The sequence below is a fragment of the Eschscholzia californica genome, unplaced genomic scaffold (assembly GCF_041429995.1).
Source record: "Eschscholzia californica isolate CP2 unplaced genomic scaffold, dmEscCali1.0.p SCAF_3, whole genome shotgun sequence".
NCBI classification, from domain to species: Eukaryota; Viridiplantae; Streptophyta; class Magnoliopsida; order Ranunculales; family Papaveraceae; genus Eschscholzia; species Eschscholzia californica.
The window spans coordinates 23,419,541-23,436,998 of NW_028238420.1; the positions used below are offsets into that span (position 1 = coordinate 23,419,541).

The window sequence follows — 17,458 nt, forward strand, 5'->3', positions numbered from 1 at the left end:
ATTTCACTTAAAAGTCTAGACAGCTCCTACTTCGTAACAAAGCTTGAACTACAATTGTTATGAGGGTTACTCCGTCAAAGTAATACGGTCAAACAATTCTTGGTGACAGCCAACGATGAACGTTGTGATAGCCGTCTAACCTTCGGTAACGGTTCCTCTTCTCGAGGTGACCTTTTAAAGAATTGAGTGACACTTCCTTTTTAGGAATGCCCAAATAAAAATTAAGTCCTTGAATTGTTTCAAAGATCCTATGAGCTCGAAACCTTAGGTCAATGTCTAAACCAAATTTTAATTTAAGTGAGGTTTGGGATTCGCAACGTTGTTTCCTAAATGGGCAAGAGATCGGTGATGAAATCCGACTCCTATTTTGTAATGGGGTTTGTGCCCTTACTAAAGACGATTAAACTAAATAGTTCGTCAAATCAATAAGGCACACAAAACAAACACAAAAGTACCCACTTACAGGAGATTCATGGGTGATCAGAGAAGTTACCTCCCGTTCGAGACGGGCGACGACCCTTGTAGATGACCCGGGCCACTCTTCCCTTAAGTGTCCGAACCCGAGGCTTCGTTTGATTTCCGGTTACAATTTAAAAGCCTTCTAATTTAGGGTCAAAATTTTAATCTAAAAGATAAAATTAAGAAAGTCTAAAGTCTCTCTTTCTCACCAAAATAAATACAATAAAAACTGTAAATTTCTCCTTTTGAGGTCCTCCTCCTTGTTGCGCCTCCTCTTCAGCTCCTTAGTCACCAAAAACAGAGAAGCAAGTCAAAGTATCCAAAATTCAAAACTTACCAAAAATAAAAACTTTTCAAGATTAGAATAAATTTAAAACATAGTCCCCGGCAGCGGCGCCAAAAACTTGATGGGCCAAGAAAAAGTTTCCTTAAATAGGTCTACACCCGCAAGTGCACAGGTGTCAAGTTGTAATAAGATTTTTCAAATGTTTTGATTTTGGTTTAAAAATGAATAAAATATTAAAATAAAATAACGGAAATGAAAATAATTTACAAATGATACAAGGAACTCAAATGGGGGAGAGTCTGGGTTTTCTGAATTCACCACATAAAATCTTTTTAAGAACAAATATTTAAACAAATTAAATCACTTTCTTTTTATAACTCAGAATTTCGGATAATGAACTATCCTAATTCTGGGAGATGTTTTCGTTAAAACTCGATTAATATTTTGAACATGGTTTCATCATCTACCCTAGATAGATAATTAGCTACTCATAATAAAAGTTTAAAACAGATATGACAAATAAAAGAGAAATATGGAGGAAAACAGAACTTTTCTCACTGATTTTCCACTAGCAACCAAACTCGCCCCTAAGGAAAATAATTTTCTTGTCTTCTCGGAAGTATTTTCTTTCTGGGAAAATTATTTTTCAGACATTTTTCTCATCTTCCCCAACTCTTTCTTTTCTATCTACTTTTTCTCTCTTCTTCTTTATACTTTCAATCCAAAACACCAAATAAATGAAAGTTAAATGATATTAATATGAAAAATTAAATAACAATAATCTCTCTTTACATATCCCTCTCTCTCTCTCCCTCTCACTTTCTCTCTGTTTCTCCCTTTCTCTGTTTCTCTCTCAACAAAAATCTTTCTCTCTCTATTCTGTTTTTGTTCTCTCTCTCACTAAAAGAATTACAGAAGAAAAAGAAGAGAAGATAGGTGATAATCAAGCCTCTGCTCTTCTTCTTCACTCTCTCTCTCTAATCTTTCATTCCAGCCCTAGAGTGGACTCCCCAAAAGGTGAGATATTTTACCTGTCCTTAACTTCCTGTTTATATAGGAGAAAAATAAAACCAGTCCTTCTCTGTGAAAATATCAATAAATCTCCAGCTATCTTCTTTCTAACCGAGAATAAGAAAGTATCCAACATCTTGATTCAGCTAATCATGGTATCATTCATCTTTCCAGCTCACTCTGAAATTATCTCCAACCGAAAAGGAGAGATTTTCCTTTCTCTCTAAATATTGCTAAAACAGAATCCCTTCTTTGATTGGATATTTCTGAAATCTTCAAGTAATCGGATCCCTCCTTGAATCAACCGAATCCTCCATCATTTATCTTCTCTCTATATCTTCCTATTTAAACTTGGTTTCCCTCTCTGTTTCCTTTTCAAAAATATATCTCTTTCTTTAAAAGGAATAACTAATAAAGGTCACCAAATATTTAAGGCCCGAGCTTTGGGGAAAGCTAAATAGTTTCCGGGGTGTGAAATTTTAAAGGGAATATGTAAAATTTTAGAGATTTTCTGAGGAAATAAATTTTAAGGGGAAATAAAAAAAACACTCCACCTCACCTCAATCTATCTCCACCTCACCTCACTCTCTCTCCACCTCACCTCTTTGTCTTCTCCGATTTGGTCGCCGGCCGGAAAATTAGAGGTGAGGTGGAGAGAGAGTGAGGTGAGGTGGAGAAGTATTTTGCTTTCCCCTAAATAAAATTGTCAAACAAAATTGACCAATTTTTGACCAAGTCTTCACACCCCGGAAACTTTTTAGCTTTCCCCAAAGCGCTGGCCATATTTAAAAGATAAGGGTGATACAGGATGGGTTGTTAAGTTCCTGATTCGTTGGCTATCAAGATAGTTACAAGGTGTAGCATGGGACAGGGCAGGAGATTAAAACGGGATCCCAGACGAAGCCATGTGTCCGTGACAATATTTTGCCCTTTAGATATTTCGGCCTATTTTATTAACTTGTACCGTGTAGCATGGAGGTAGCATCTAATAAAATACCATAAGAGAGGCCGACCTTACACAGAAAATGTCACCTAGCCCGTCAGATTACACAACGTTCTCCCACTCAATCAGCGCCACGTGTCCTATAGCTATGGTCAATTGATTTTCTTTTTACCCAATCTTTGAACTAGTCTATCTTGCTCGTCAGGACTCCCGATTTGACTTCCGTCTTCGCCCACGAGTTCGTCTTGAACTCTAGTTTCATCCGAGTATCAATATTTGTCGAAATTTCCATAGCACCAATACCACCAAATTACCGAAATGCCCCTGATGTGTATTTCTCCCGATTTTATCTGTTTTTCACGTTGAACTCCGTAAAAGACACCTGAGTAAGAGAAACACTCAATTTATCAAAGTAACTGCTCGAAATAGAGTAACTAACCCTAGTTAAGAGATTCAGATGGGACATTTTCATGTCTCATTAAACATCCCCAAACTTAGATTTTGCTAGCCCTCGAGCAAAAATAAAACTAAACCAAACTCACCGCTTTCGTAGGGAATCACGATTGCACTTAGCACGTGCAACAAGCCGTTAAACCTTTAGGTTGCCCTAGAGGACGAGTTTTGTCTCGTGAGGGTTTGCAGTGAATATACCCACAAAATTCGATATTTCGAAAATCCTGAAGGGTCTAAGTATGATGTGGACTAAAAATATTATCCGGTAGACTTTCGAAAGTTAATAGAAATGAAATCTAAGTCGACCAAACCATACAAATGCTAAAAATCCCTTCATTAGTAATCAAGACCCGAAGCGCACGTGGCCAGCCAATATGAGTATTATTTCGGTTCAGAACAAACAAGACCTCGATTACCTTCTCAAAACATTTCGCGTCGACTACTGCCTTACGGTCATACACTCAAAAATTAAAGTCACTCAGAAATGGCTTACCCAATGTGCGAGTATGAGTATGAAAGAAAACTCAACACATTACAAAAGATGGACTAAATTTTTCGTAAACGACTGATCTCATAGAAAGGAAACAACCACTAATACTAAATGGGGAAGCTAACCAACTCTTCTCACCTGATCTACTTTCTAACCATGCTTCCTAGAGGTCGATAGACTAAGGATGAACTAGAACTCCCGAGAACTTGACGTCTTCAAATCTTCAAGAACTACTTTGGGATAAACACAAATAAATATTTTTTGTTTTTTTTCTCTTTTTCAGTATACTGGTACTATACTGAAAATACAAATACTACTTTCTTGACATTATTCATTCCATGGTAATATTCTCTTCCTTTTGCTTCATGTCGTATTCTCAGGATTCTAAATGATGGATGAAATTTTTTATCTTCCTCTAGTTGACATTGTTTTAAAGTTTCCCAGACTACAAGAGTACGGTTTGCATTCCTGAGGACATCCGTAGTGGTTGTAAAATTTGAACTCAAGAGATCAAATGAGTTCTTCTTTCGAAATTGTGAGGTTGAGTAGCTCTTCACTCTACTCGGAATTAGCTCAGAAGAGATCACTCAAAACAACAAGAAAGACTCAGAATCTCACATAGGTTAAGTCTCCATTAACGATCGATTAAGTTCTCTTAGAAAAGTCAACTCTTCACCTATCTAACACTAACATGGCTAGTGCACAGACAACTCCAAGACTCGAAATTTGTGAAACAACCTTTAGTAAAAGCACAGTACAACCAACTAGACTCTATGACCATTAACAAACAAAAACAACTAGACTCACTTTTTCAGCCCAAAAATTTAAAAATTTTGAAAAATTTTAAACCCTTTTGAATTTTTGAAATAAGGACTTAGCAAAAAATTCAATCCCCTATCCCCAAACTTAAATCGAACATTGTGCTCAATGTTCTGAAGACTATGTAAAAATAATAGGATGAGGGAAAGATATTACCTGATTCGGAAGTCCTAAGCGTGGGTTGCCTCCTAGAAAGCGCTAAGTTTAACGTCTTCATCCAGAAGAAATAGATGACTCGAAAAATCGAAAGAATTAACCTACTGGATTACTGATAATGTGATTAACTATAAACCAATAGTCGATACATTTGTGGGTCCACCCAAGATTGGTATGATTTAAGGTATTTAGGACTTACCCCGGGCTTTTGAAAGCATGTAGGCTCATGACTTCGGTTGAACTTACTGTGTCGACTAGAATGCGTCCAACATTCCAATTTGCCACCACTGCTGTGAAGGATATAGTCCTTCGGTCTGAAGGAGATGTCCTTTTGAAGGAGTGTCCTTCGACCAAGGTGGAAATGCGTACAATTTGTCAGTTAGGATGACGAACTTTATCCGGAAGATTATCTAGTCCGGTCCAATTAGGGGTTGTAATGCTTAGCTGGAAGCCGCTTACGATCGTCGGATCACTTCGGTAATCCGCGACTATCATAGACCGGATCCTACAACGGGTTACACCAAAGAATGGTAGCTTGATCGGAGACAGTTGACTCATGGGAGCTTGCCTATAGATGGATATGATCTAATTTGATAGTGCTAAAAAGAGATAGAAAGAATCGGGATCGAAAGAGAAGCCGGAAAAGTGGTAAAACCCACTTATAAGGTCTCCTGACCAAGCCCGGTTAAAGGTTGGCCAGGACCGGCCATATAAAATGGGTGGGCTGGCCAGGGTAAGCCCATAATGGGCTTAAGTGGCCGGCCACACAATGTTATTAAGGCGAAACCCTAATTCCCCTTAAAAGGTTTTTTTAGCGAAATTCGGGTGTTTACTTTTTCTATATAAGGTTCATTAGAGAGCAGAAAAAGGGTTGGATTTTGCTCTGGAGAAAACCTTCATCTCTCTCACAATATACAGCTTATGGAGAGAGAGGGTTTTAGAGAAAAAACTCCCAATCTATCTATAGAGTCAAAAGAAGAATAATTCTTCTTCTCAACCTTCAATGGAGTTCTAGCAGACAACAAAGAAGGGAGATCAAGTCATTAACTCGGGTGTCTCAAGTAGAGGAGCTACATATGAAGCTCTCATCTTCTTCGGGATAAAGTTAATGGAATATAGTTTGTGGGAAAGCGAATCCAAGTGTTCTTTCAATTTCTAGTTCATTATTAGTTCATGCATATGATCCTGGTTAATTAGTGTTAAACATATGATGTTAGAGATTCCGCTTACAACACTAGTTAGATGATTAGTATGTATTAGATACGTACAAAACCCAACAGTGGTATCAGAGCCATTTGCATGTGACTAGTTTTGAATAGAACGAATTAGATTCATACTTGATTTATTAGACAGATTAGTTTGAATAGAGATTCAGACACGTTTTGGTTAGTTTAAATTAGATTTATTCGTATCCGTAACCGACTGAAATCTCTGTAGATATTTCGGGATTAAGTCGGTAGGTTGTTACTGCGCTTCTGCCTTCCCAATTCTGGGCGTAAGGCATCGACCGAACCTACGTGGTGAAGGAGATGTCCTTCGACCAAAGATGCAATGCGAGCAATTTGTCGGATTGCAAAATTTATGAAGCAGATCATCAAGTCCGGTTGATTTAGGGGTCGTAGTGTTTAGCTAGAAAACAACTACGATCGTCGAATTACGAATTAATTCGCGGCTAACTTCGACCGGATCCTACAACGGATTACACATAAGAATGGCTATTTAATCGGGTGATATGACTAGTGGGAGTGAGATATATAATCATGGAAGAGTCCCGTAAATATGTCTCATAGGCCTAAAACAAGTTTAGGCAAAGATAGCAAAAAACGCTCGAAAAAAAGGGTTTTGGGCCTAGAGCCAAAAAGCGACTTTTTAGGCTCGGATTGGGCTGAAAATTGGAGGGTCAGTTCTCCTAATAGGGAAGACCAAATCAGCCAATTTTGGCTGGGTTGGACGTCACCTCCTCAAGGAATTGAGAAAATATCAACTAGTTGCTATTTTCGACTATTTCCTTGATCTTATTCAAAAGGGTCTTTTAGGAAACCAAATTAGAGGTGGACTCTTATTTGGATTCTATATAATGACTCTTAGGGCAGTGAATAAGGTGTGGAATTTCTCATATAACTTTCTTACCCTACCACATCAAGTAGAGAAGAGAAAGTGAGCTAATTCCCAAAAGCTATCAACTAGTCAAATTAAGAAGAAGTAGTTCTTCTTATTATCAAACTACCATTGGAGTTCTAGCTAGCTTTCAAGGTGGGAGATTAAGTAGACCATTCGGTGTCCCAAGTAGAGGAGCTACAATTGGAGCTCTTGGTCTTCTAAAGCGATTAGAAAGGTTCGAGGGAAAACTAGCGATTAAGGTAATCTTCTAGACTCTTAGTTAATCATTAGTTTATGCATGTGACCCTAGGATACTAATGTTAGACATGTGATGTCTGAGAATCCGCTAAACGACATTAGTAGACACCACCAATTACCAACACTGGCGTCAGAGCCTCTTGCGAATAACTAATTTTTGCTAAGTTTCAGACAAATCCATGATTGATTAGCTTGATAATTTTGTCTAAAAGTGTTTTAGATATTCAATTTGATTGTTTTGAATGTGATTCAATAGTTTTCAAATTGATTATCAAAGATTGATGATTGAAAGTGTTTCAAAAGATTCAATTTTGATTGATTTTGGTATTGAAAAGTGTTTCCAAAAGCATTGATTTTCATTGATTTGGTTAATTAGATGATAATCAAAAGTTTGGAATTTTGAAAGTGTTCTAAAAGTTTCAAAAGTTGTGATTTTCATGATTTTAGAAGTTGTTGAAAATCAGAAATTGAGTTTTTAGAAATTTGCTTAAAAGATCAAAAGTTGTGATTTTATGACTTTAGAAATTTTTGAAAATCAAATTTGAGTCTTTTGGAAGTTTCTAAAAGAAGGGAACAAGAGCTATTGAGAATAGCGAAAAGAAAAAAAAATAGAATTTGCCAAAATCTGGCCCAGCAGGCAGGACGCGACCAAGTTGCGTCCAGGACGCGACCAGGCCAGTCTGGGTCGCGTCTTGGGTCACAAGGACGCGTCCCAGGTTGACCTGAGGGCGTCTCAGACTTCATCCGAGACGCATGGGGCTTCTCCAAAGGCGTCTAGCACACGTCTGGAACCTCTTTATACACGAGTCTTGGTAGTATCATCCTTTATCTCCTTCGATTATGGTAATATCTCTCCGCTCTTCTCTTTAAATTGATGTGCCTCTTAATTATTTGGTGAGTATATGCTTAGAACATTGAGGACAATGTTAGTTTTAAGTTTGGGGATGCGGGGATATGACCATAACCAATGCATGACCATGGGTTTCAAAGACAAAAGGGTTCAAATTAGCCAAAATTTGAAAATTTTTGAGCATTTTGAGTAGATTTGCATGTGAGTGTAGTGATAGTTTTAACGATGTTGATACATATGTATCGAGTTGATGGGTTTTGTGGTTGCTAATGGTCTTTGCATGAAAGTCGAGTCTTTGAGTGTTTGTGTTAAACTATGGGAGTAACATCTTAGTGAAGAAGAAACATCTCTAAGAAACCTAGAGTAGTCATTAGTGGAGACTTAACCCCTGTGAGAGCTCAAAGGCTAAATTGTCCTTCGAGTGTACTCTTCCGCGCTAACTCCGAGTAGAATGAAGAGCTTCTCAACCTCGTAACTATTAAAAGAGCTCATTTGATCTCGTGTGCTCAACTTCCTTAGCCACTAGGAGTGACATTAGGATAGCGAACTAACCTTGCCCTTGTAGTCCATGAAACCCGATAAGAATGCCAACTAGAGGGAGGCGGATACTCCATCACCATCCATCAGCTTATATCCCGAGAATGAAGACATGAGAAGAAAGAATGAAGAATGTCAAAAGCAAGTATGAAATGCAAAGTTGATTGCAAGAATAAAGTTATGTGTGTTGTATTTTGTTTTGGTTAATTGTATTTATGAAAAAAAAATGAAAAAGTGAAAGAAAAAAGAAAGAAAAAAGAAAGAAAAAAGAAAGAAAAAAAGAAAGAAGAAATAAAGTGGTTTATATGTATGTTTGAGCATGTTAGCTCTTTTGTGTGAGTGATTGTATATATGTGTTGATGTTTGTGTTCATGAATAAGTATTCGAAGCAAGAAACGAATGTAGAAATGCTTAAGAGGTTCTATCATAAGCAGGTCGACATTCTCGGGAATCCACCATCATCATCCATTTCTAGTATCCGTTAACCTTTAGAAGGCATTCTTAGAGGGTAGAATGGGTGAGAAGGGCGAGTGAGCTTCCCCACTCTATTTAGTGGCTAATTCCTTTTCGAAGATCATTCGTTCCAAAATGTTGTCCTCACCCCTTTTTATGTGTTGAGTCCATGTTAGTGATCACACTCACACATACGAGCGAACCATTCTTGAGCGATTTCATATTTGGAGTGTATGTCCGTGAGGCCGAAGTCGAGGCGAAATGTACTAACTTAGGAATCAAAGTTTTGTGACTTCGGAACATAGATGTTGCTCATTATGGTATGACACTAGCACTTTAGGGTAAGATCATTAGTGAAGGGACCTTTAGCTTTTACAAGAACTTATTTACTTGATTCATTATGTGTTGACATGCTTAAACCTTTTACTAGATGAACCATGCTTATTTATGATTTGGATGTTGGACCCTTGTGTATTTGAAACCATGATGTTTGTGGGTGTCATCTATGGAAACCCTCATTAGGGGTAACCTAGAGGTTTAAAGGCTTGTTGCATACGCTAAATGCAACCGGGATGCCTCCGAAAGTGAGTTAGGCTTCTATTTTGTTTTATTTGCTCGAGGACTAGCAAAGTTTAAGTTTGGGGATCTTGATGTGACATGAAAATGTCACATTTGGAGAGCCTAACTTAGACTAATTAGTCTTTATCGAGTGTTATCAATAATATTTAATGTGTTTTTCTTGTTAGGTATCATTTTTGGAGATAAAGATGTATATCGGGATAAAGGGAACGAATTGTCACTATCATTTCATGTGTCGAAAACGAGAGAAAAAGACTTCAAGCAAATCAAATGACAAGTATAGTCAATGACGAGTCCGACGGTGAAAACGGTATTCAATTCGGAGTTCGGACGGGGAAGATATGGAAGAAAGAAGTCCGAGGGTATTCTAGTCCTTTGTGAGAATTTGAAGATGTAGAGACAAGGATGGAGGCACTCTCTTGGTTTCTAAATCAAAGCCCAAAACCAAGTCCAAGCCCAAGAAATATTAAGAGAAGAAGAATTGTGTAGAGATTTAATGGGCACCCATTTGTGGTCTAAAGACTTAGTCAAGTTTGACTAAGTCTAGGGTTTGACTCAAGTTATAGAGAAAAGGGGGTCAAAGACACTACTCATGATCTTCAACCTTGAAAAGGAGGCAAGGGAGAGAGGAGAGAGAGGCTAAAGGAGGCTAGGGTTTGGGTTCATCATCTTCTTCATCAAAGTTTAGGGTTAAGAGTTTGAGAGAGCAAGAGGAAAAGAGACAAGGAGGGTGCCGGCCAAGTTGGCCGGCACCACTAGAGCTCGGATATGGGACGGCAGTAGCTAGCAACGGCAGCAGCAGTAGTTCAGCGACAGCAGCACAGCAGCAGCGACGGCCAGCAGCGACAGCAGCACAACAACAGCGACAGCAGCACAGCAGCAGCGACGGCCAGTACAGCAGCAGCGACAGCAACTCGGTTGCATGGGACAACACCCCCTTTAGCCTTAATTGGCCGGGATCTTGATTTTGGCCGGATTTCCATAAACTTTGACCGGATTTTTATGAGTTTTCCGGCCACTTTCTTGGTCCAAAACCTTAGGGCTTTTACTCCCCATCATCTTGGCTAGCTTCCCATATGGTTTGATTTGATTTTGGATTACAAATTTCTAGAGAGAGAAAGCTAGGGTTAGCTTTAATGGAGGTTGTGTTCTAAATGGGGAAGATGATGGTGGTCGCTATGGGGAACCCAGAAATTTGCTAGGGGAGATCGGCTGCACCTTAAAGACTCATTTTTTCCGACGATCTTAGCCTCGAACCACATCGAAAAGGGGGGATTCTCTCATCATTTCCTTTCCATTTCTTATTAAATCACCATTTTTAGCTAACTTTAGTGTGTCGATTATATGAGATGAAATGTGATGAATTCAAGATTATGTTTAATATGATTTGATGTTTTGATTACAAATTGATGTTCATTTATTTCGATTATCGTTTTGATCGTATTTTCATGTGTCTTGTCAAGCACTTCGCATAGTTAATAGACGAAACGAAGTATTCGATATCGATCGTAGTCTAAGTCATAATTTCATGTGTCTTGTCATGCACTTCACATAGTTAGGCGACTAGACGACACTTTCGATGACTCGGGATTAACCGATTTAGACGTTTGTTTGACTAAGTATGATCTCCGGATATACATAATACTTAGAGACATCTACTTTAGGAGTCGAATATCGATTGTACCTCGACAAATCAAATCGGACTACACATAGTCGTAAGTTTATCATTATGGATTCCCGGACTTCGACACCTCTCTCACTTATTTGTTGCCCGAATCGAGTCTTACCGTCTCCCGATTCTTGTTCCTTCGACTCTTCTCTCGAATCTCTCTCGCCCATTTACTTTTATTGTTTAGTTTAGTTTATTTTACTTGTTTGCTTTATTCTCTTATCACCTTATTCGATCAAACCCCCATTTATCTTTGTTTCCTTTCCTTTTTAGTCTAAGTTAGCTTGAAATATCTAGACCGGGGGATAAGACCCTTCGATATCCAAACTACCTTCCTATCCTTGGATCGATCCCGGCTTTGCTGGATTACTACTTGATACCTCCGCTTGGGTGTGTAACCTTTTCGGGTGCATCACGCGCCTTCCGGCACATGCATCAAACTCCTCCAACTACTGCATCCCTTTTTTCTTCTACTCCATTTACTATACCTACTATGTACCCCTTGACAAATGGATCAACTCAAGTTAACTTATCTTCTAATTCACTTCCGTTTACTTTTACAGGTACTCTTCTAAAACAGGTAATGGCGAAGAAGTTGACTGAAATGAAAGCATTGATTACACGTATTCCAGGATTTCCTACTCCTTTCAAGAAGAACCTCCCCTATAGCTACGCCGACTCCCTCTTTGTAGACGCTATTGCACTGATGGAGATGCCAAAGAAATTCTCCTTCCCGAATATGAAGATGTATGATGGTACTTCTGACCCAGACGATCACATTGCATCTTACAAGCAGAAAATGTTCGCAGTAGCTATTCCCAAGGGTATACGTGAAGCGTGCATGTGCAAAAGTTTTGGGTCCAGTCTGACTGGTCCTGCCTTACAATGGTACACGAACCTCCCAAATAATTCAATTGCATCATTTACTCAATTGACAGACACCTTCCTCGAACAGTTCGCCACAAGCAAAAAGTCATAAAAACTTTCGAGTGACTTGTATCGTGTTCACCAAAGAAGAGGAGAACCACTACGAGACTACGTGGGTAGATTTAAAAGAGAGAAGGTATACATTCCTTACTGTAACCAGGAAACTGTTGTAGACGCTTTCAGGAAAGGTATCTTACCAGATGGAGAGCTTTACAAAGGACTTACAAAGTTCAATTGCACCACTATAGAGGACGTGTTAGCAAGAGCATGGGTAGAGATTCGTTGGGAACAAGATGAAGCCCACCGAAACCATATCAAACGTCTAGAGGATCTTTGTCCGGGGAGAACAGGAAACCACCAAATGCCCCATCGGTGCGACCAAGTGATAAAAGTCAAGCACATGTTCGTTCAAAAATTCCAGAACACTAAAGAAAGCGGTGCTGGAAAACTTGCGCCCACCTGGGAAGGCCCATGATGAGACATGAAAATGTCCCATCTGAATCTTTTAACTTGGGTTAGTTAGTCTATTTCAAGCAGTTACTCTGATAAATTGAGCGTTTCTCTTACTCAGGTGTCTTTTACGGAGTTCAACGCGAAAAACAGATAAAATCGGGAGAAATACACATTAGAGGCATTTCCGTCATTTGGTGGAATTGGTGCTCTGGAAATTTTGGCAAATATTGATACTCGAATGAAACTAGAGTTCAAGACGAACTCGTGGGCAAAAACGGGAGTCAAATCAGACTCCAGATGCGAAAGCTAGCCTAAGTCAAACTTTTGGCCAAAATTCGGTTGACCTGAATCAAGGAATGCCACTTGGCGGGCGCAGAGCAAAACAGATGGACGGCATCAATGCTGAGGGGGGTAATGTTTGGGCATCTCGGGTGTGTCTAACGAGATTTCTTGAGGTCCATGACTCAGCATACCCGAGCGCAAGATATTCGGGCACTCCTAGTGCTCGCTATGGAAGATCTGAGGTCAGTTTAACTTTCGTATATATGGCTTGATCTAACAAGGAGCGTTGCACAGTAGTTACCCACTGATGTGACACTAAAATGTCACATTTGGAGAGCCTAATTTAGACTAATTATTCCTTTTCGAGTGTTATCAATAATATTTTATATGTTTTTCATGTTAGGTACCTATTTTGGAGTTAGACATGAAAATCGGAATAAAGGGAACGAATTGTCACTATCATTTCATGTGCCGAAAAAGAGAGAAAATGACTTCAAGTAAATCAAATTACAAGTGGAGGCAATGACGAGTCCGACGGTGAAAACGGAAATCAATTCCGAGTTCGGACGGAAAAGATATGAAAGAAAGAAGCCAAGGTCTTTATTTGAAGGCACTCTCCTTTGTTTCTAATTTGAAGTCAAGTCAAGCCCAAAGACAAGCCAAAAGCCCACAAAGAAAAAGAAGAAGAAAGAAAGATGTAGAGATTCTATGGGCACCCTTCTTTATGGTCCAAGTCAAAATAGCCTTATGGGTTTGACTAAGTCAAGGGACCCTAGGGTTTGAGTGTAAACACAAGTTGGGGGGACTATTCATCATCTTCAACCTAGGAACAAAAGGAGAGAGGGAAAAAGAGGCAAGGAGGCTAAGGGTTTTTGTTCTTTGAGTTAGAGAGCTTGAAGAGTTTGAGAGAGCAAGAGGGAAAGAGACAAGGAGGGTGTCGGCCAAGTTGGCCGGCACCACTAGAGCTCGGATATGGACGGCAGTAGCTAGCAACGGCAGCAGCAGTAGTTCAGCGACAGCAGCACAGCAGCAGCGACGGCCAGCAGCATAACAGCAGCGACAGCAGCACGCCAGCAGCGACAGCAGCACAACAGCAGCAGCGACGGCCAGTACAGCAGCAGCGACAGCAGCTCGGTTGCATGGGACAACACCCCCTTTGGCCGGATCTAAGTTTAGTTGGCCGGGATCTTGATTTTGGCCGGATTTCCACAAACTTTGACCGAATTTTTATGAGTTTTCCGGCCACTTTCTTGGTCCAAAAACTTAGGGCTTTTACTCCCCATCATCTTGGCTAGCTTCCCATATGGTTTGATTTGATTTTGGATTACAAATTTCTAGAGAGAGAAAGCTAGGGTTAGCTTTAATGGAGGTTGTGTTCTAGATGGGGAAGATGATGGTGGTCGCTATGGGGAACCCAGAAATTTGCTAGGGGAGATCAGCTGCACCTTAAAGACTCATTTTTTCCGACGATCTTAGCCTCGAACCACATCGAAAAAGGGGGATTCTCTCATCATTTCCTTTCCATTTCTTATTAAATCACCATTTTTAGCTAACTTTAGTGTGTCGATTATATGAGATGAAATGTGATGAATTCGTGATTATGTTTAATATGATTTGATGTTTTGATTACAAATTGATGTTCATTTATTTCGATTATCGTTTTGATCGTATTTTCATGTGTCTTGTCAAGCACTTCGCATAGTTAATAGACGAAACGAAGTATTCGATATCGATCGTAGTCTAAGTCATAATTTCATGTGTCTTGTCATGCACTTCACATAGTTAGGCGACTAGACGACACTTTCAATGACTCGGGATTAACCGATTTAGACGTTTGTTTGACTAAGTATGATCTCCGGATATACATAGTACTTAGAGACATCTACTTTAGGAGTCGAATATCGATTGTACCTCGACACATCAAATCGGACTACACATAGTCGTAGGTTTATCATTATGGATTCTCGGACTTCGACACCTCTCTCACTTATTTGTTGCCCGAATCGAGTCTTACCGTCTCCCGACTCTTGTTCCTTTGACTCTTCTCTCGAATCTCTCTCGCCCGTTTACTTTTATCGTTTAATTAGTTTATTTCTTCTCTTATTACTTATTCAATCTAAAACCCCCATTTATCTTTGTTTCCTCTCCTATTTAGTCTAAGTTAGCATTTGATACATAGACCGGGGGATAAGACCCTTCATTATCCAAACTACCAACTTATCCTTGGATCGACTCCGGTTTTACCGGTTACTACTTGATACCTCCGCTTGGGTGTGCAACCTTTTCGGGTGCATCAAGTTTTTGGCGCCGCTGCCGGAGATAGGTTTAGTAGTTTGGATAGCGTTAGTTGTTTGGTTCATTAGTCTTGTGTTATTTGCTTCTTAGACGTTTTTGTTTTGTTTGTTTTGTAGTTTCTTATCTTTTATTTTTTTTAGGAACCGTTTCGAGAAAAGAGCCAAAAGTGACATAAAGGCGAAGGAAAAGGAAGGAATCGAGAAGCTTAAGAAGAAAGGCGAACGAAACGAGAGGAGCACTCGATAGTATCGCATTCTATCTCTTCCTTTTTACTTGTGTGTGATTGTTTAGTTCTTTAAGTGTTAGTTCCCATTTTGTGATTGTGTGTTAGTATCCTTGAACATTGTGAGATCATGACAAGTTGGTCATTTGATGAGAATGACCTTGTGCGAACCCTTTCCAACACTAGTCGACCATCTACAAGTCATCAGGACTACTCAAATTTATATAGGAATGTTACGACTAGTGATAGGAATAGGCGAGTTGAGTCTGATCGACCTAGGATGACCATGGGTGAATATCGACGGATGTATGGAGTCGGTCAGACTCGTCATGAACATGGTTTTAGGGATTATGAGCATGCGGGTAATCAACCCCGTAAGAGTCTTCGAGACTATCAACAAGAATTTGGGCTGACCACACCTTCATGTATGAATTTGTCATTTGATGAGGACCGTAGGTCTATTAGTATTGATCGACCACGTCGAAGTCTTCGTGACTATCGACAAGCATATATGAACGGTTCATTTAGTAATGACAATTCCCGACTCGATGATTCCACTCAAGGAGTCGAGTCTATGTATATACATGAAGGTAGTGAAGAAAGGACCTTGGAGGCCATTAACCCGGTTTGTGCTATTTGTGCGAGCTTAGACCATTTGACCGAGTATTGTCCCATGATCCGTGTTCCGCGAGAGTCTTCGTCTAGTTATACTCATGTGCCTTATTACGAGGAGATGTCTGAAGACACTCTCCAAGCAATTTTAGAGTACCAAACTAGATTCAATCGAGATATAACAGAGATCACGGAACGACTTCTCAAAATTGTTGATAGACTTGAGTCAGAGCCTATCGTCGACGAGGAAGGGGTTTGCGCACCCCAAACTCAAGAGGAGACTATGAATGATGGTGAGGGTAATACACCTAACTCTAGTCTTAAGTTAAATGTCGAAGAAGCTCTTGATAGACCCTTAGAGCATGAACTGACCGATGAACCTTATTGCTCAATCCCTCGACCATTGTCATCTCACCATGATCCGACTACATTAGATTTTAATGTTCAGGATGATAGCTCTATGAGCAAGTTTGGGGATCACACGATGTTGAACTTTCCAACTTTTACCACTTGTGATTATTTGGATGGGTTATGTAGAATGGAAGGTGTTATACCTAACTTTGAGGCTCCCGATGCCTTTAAGGACGTCGATGACATAGTAGTTAGAGAGATAACGGATAGCTTGTTGGATTATTTGCCTAAGGAAATTATGGACCTTGACTTGGTCCCCGAGCCTATTGCCTTACCCTTAGAGTCTAGTTCGACCTTCCACATGATCTCAGACTCGGTTGTTGACCCCCTTCTGGGACACTTCGGACGTCTTTCCTAGCATGTCTAGGGACTTAGTGGATGTTCTATCCACTAAGCTTGAGAATGACTTTTTACCTTCTACTGACTTCCTGACCCTTCATTTGTATGTTGATCCTTTTGACGACTGTTTAGTCGTCGCCCCTAGCATTTATGGGCACTTAGTGGACCGTGCATCCACTAAGTTTGGGGATGGCTTCTTTTCGCTTTTAGTCTCACTTGCACTTCTTGCGTTTAATATTCTTGTGAGACTTTTAGTTTTTGTATATAGCTTTCTTTGGGTTGACCCCCAAATCTTCCGGCTTTTACTATATGATCGTTAGCCGATTAAGATGGGTTTTGATGTTTGTGGGTAGCATCTCTGGAAACCCTCCGCGAGACATAACTCGTGCTCTTGTGTGAAAACAAGAAAATCAAAGGCTAATTGCATAGCTAAATGCAATCGAGTGATCCCGCGTGAGTGGTCATTTTATATGGTCTTGCTTTTTATGTGCTTCATTCTCATTATATTTTTGGATATTTTAGGAGCGTTTCTTATATGTTTTACTTCTAAGGCGTGGTTTGTTCCAAGTTTGGGGATGGCGTGAGCTTGGCATCAACTTGGACACGAGTCTTGGTAGTATCATCTTTTATCTCCTTTGGTTATGGTAATATCTCTCCACTCTTCTCTTTAAATTGGTGTGCCTCTTTATCTTTTGGTGAGTGTATGCTTGGAACATTGAGGACAATGTTAGTTTTAAGTTTGGGGATGCGGGATATGACCATAACCAATGCATGACCATGGGTTTCAAAGACAAAAGGGTTCAAATTAGCCAAAATTTGAAAATTTTTGAACATTTTGAGTAGATTTGCATGT

At 39.7% G+C, this 17,458-nt stretch overlaps 1 protein-coding gene across 1 annotated transcript in view; it reads left to right on the forward strand.

The window, feature by feature from the left end:
- The first annotated feature begins 10,050 nt into the window (after positions 1-10,050).
- LOC147549108 (uncharacterized) overlaps positions 10,051-17,458 on the forward strand; it is a 48,724-nt gene continuing 41,316 nt past the window's right edge. The window contains exons 1-2 of the mRNA XM_086668231.1: positions 10,051-10,311; positions 13,783-15,048. The gene's annotated coding sequence lies outside the window, so the exon portion shown is untranslated. The remainder of the gene's footprint in view (positions 10,312-13,782; positions 15,049-17,458) is intronic.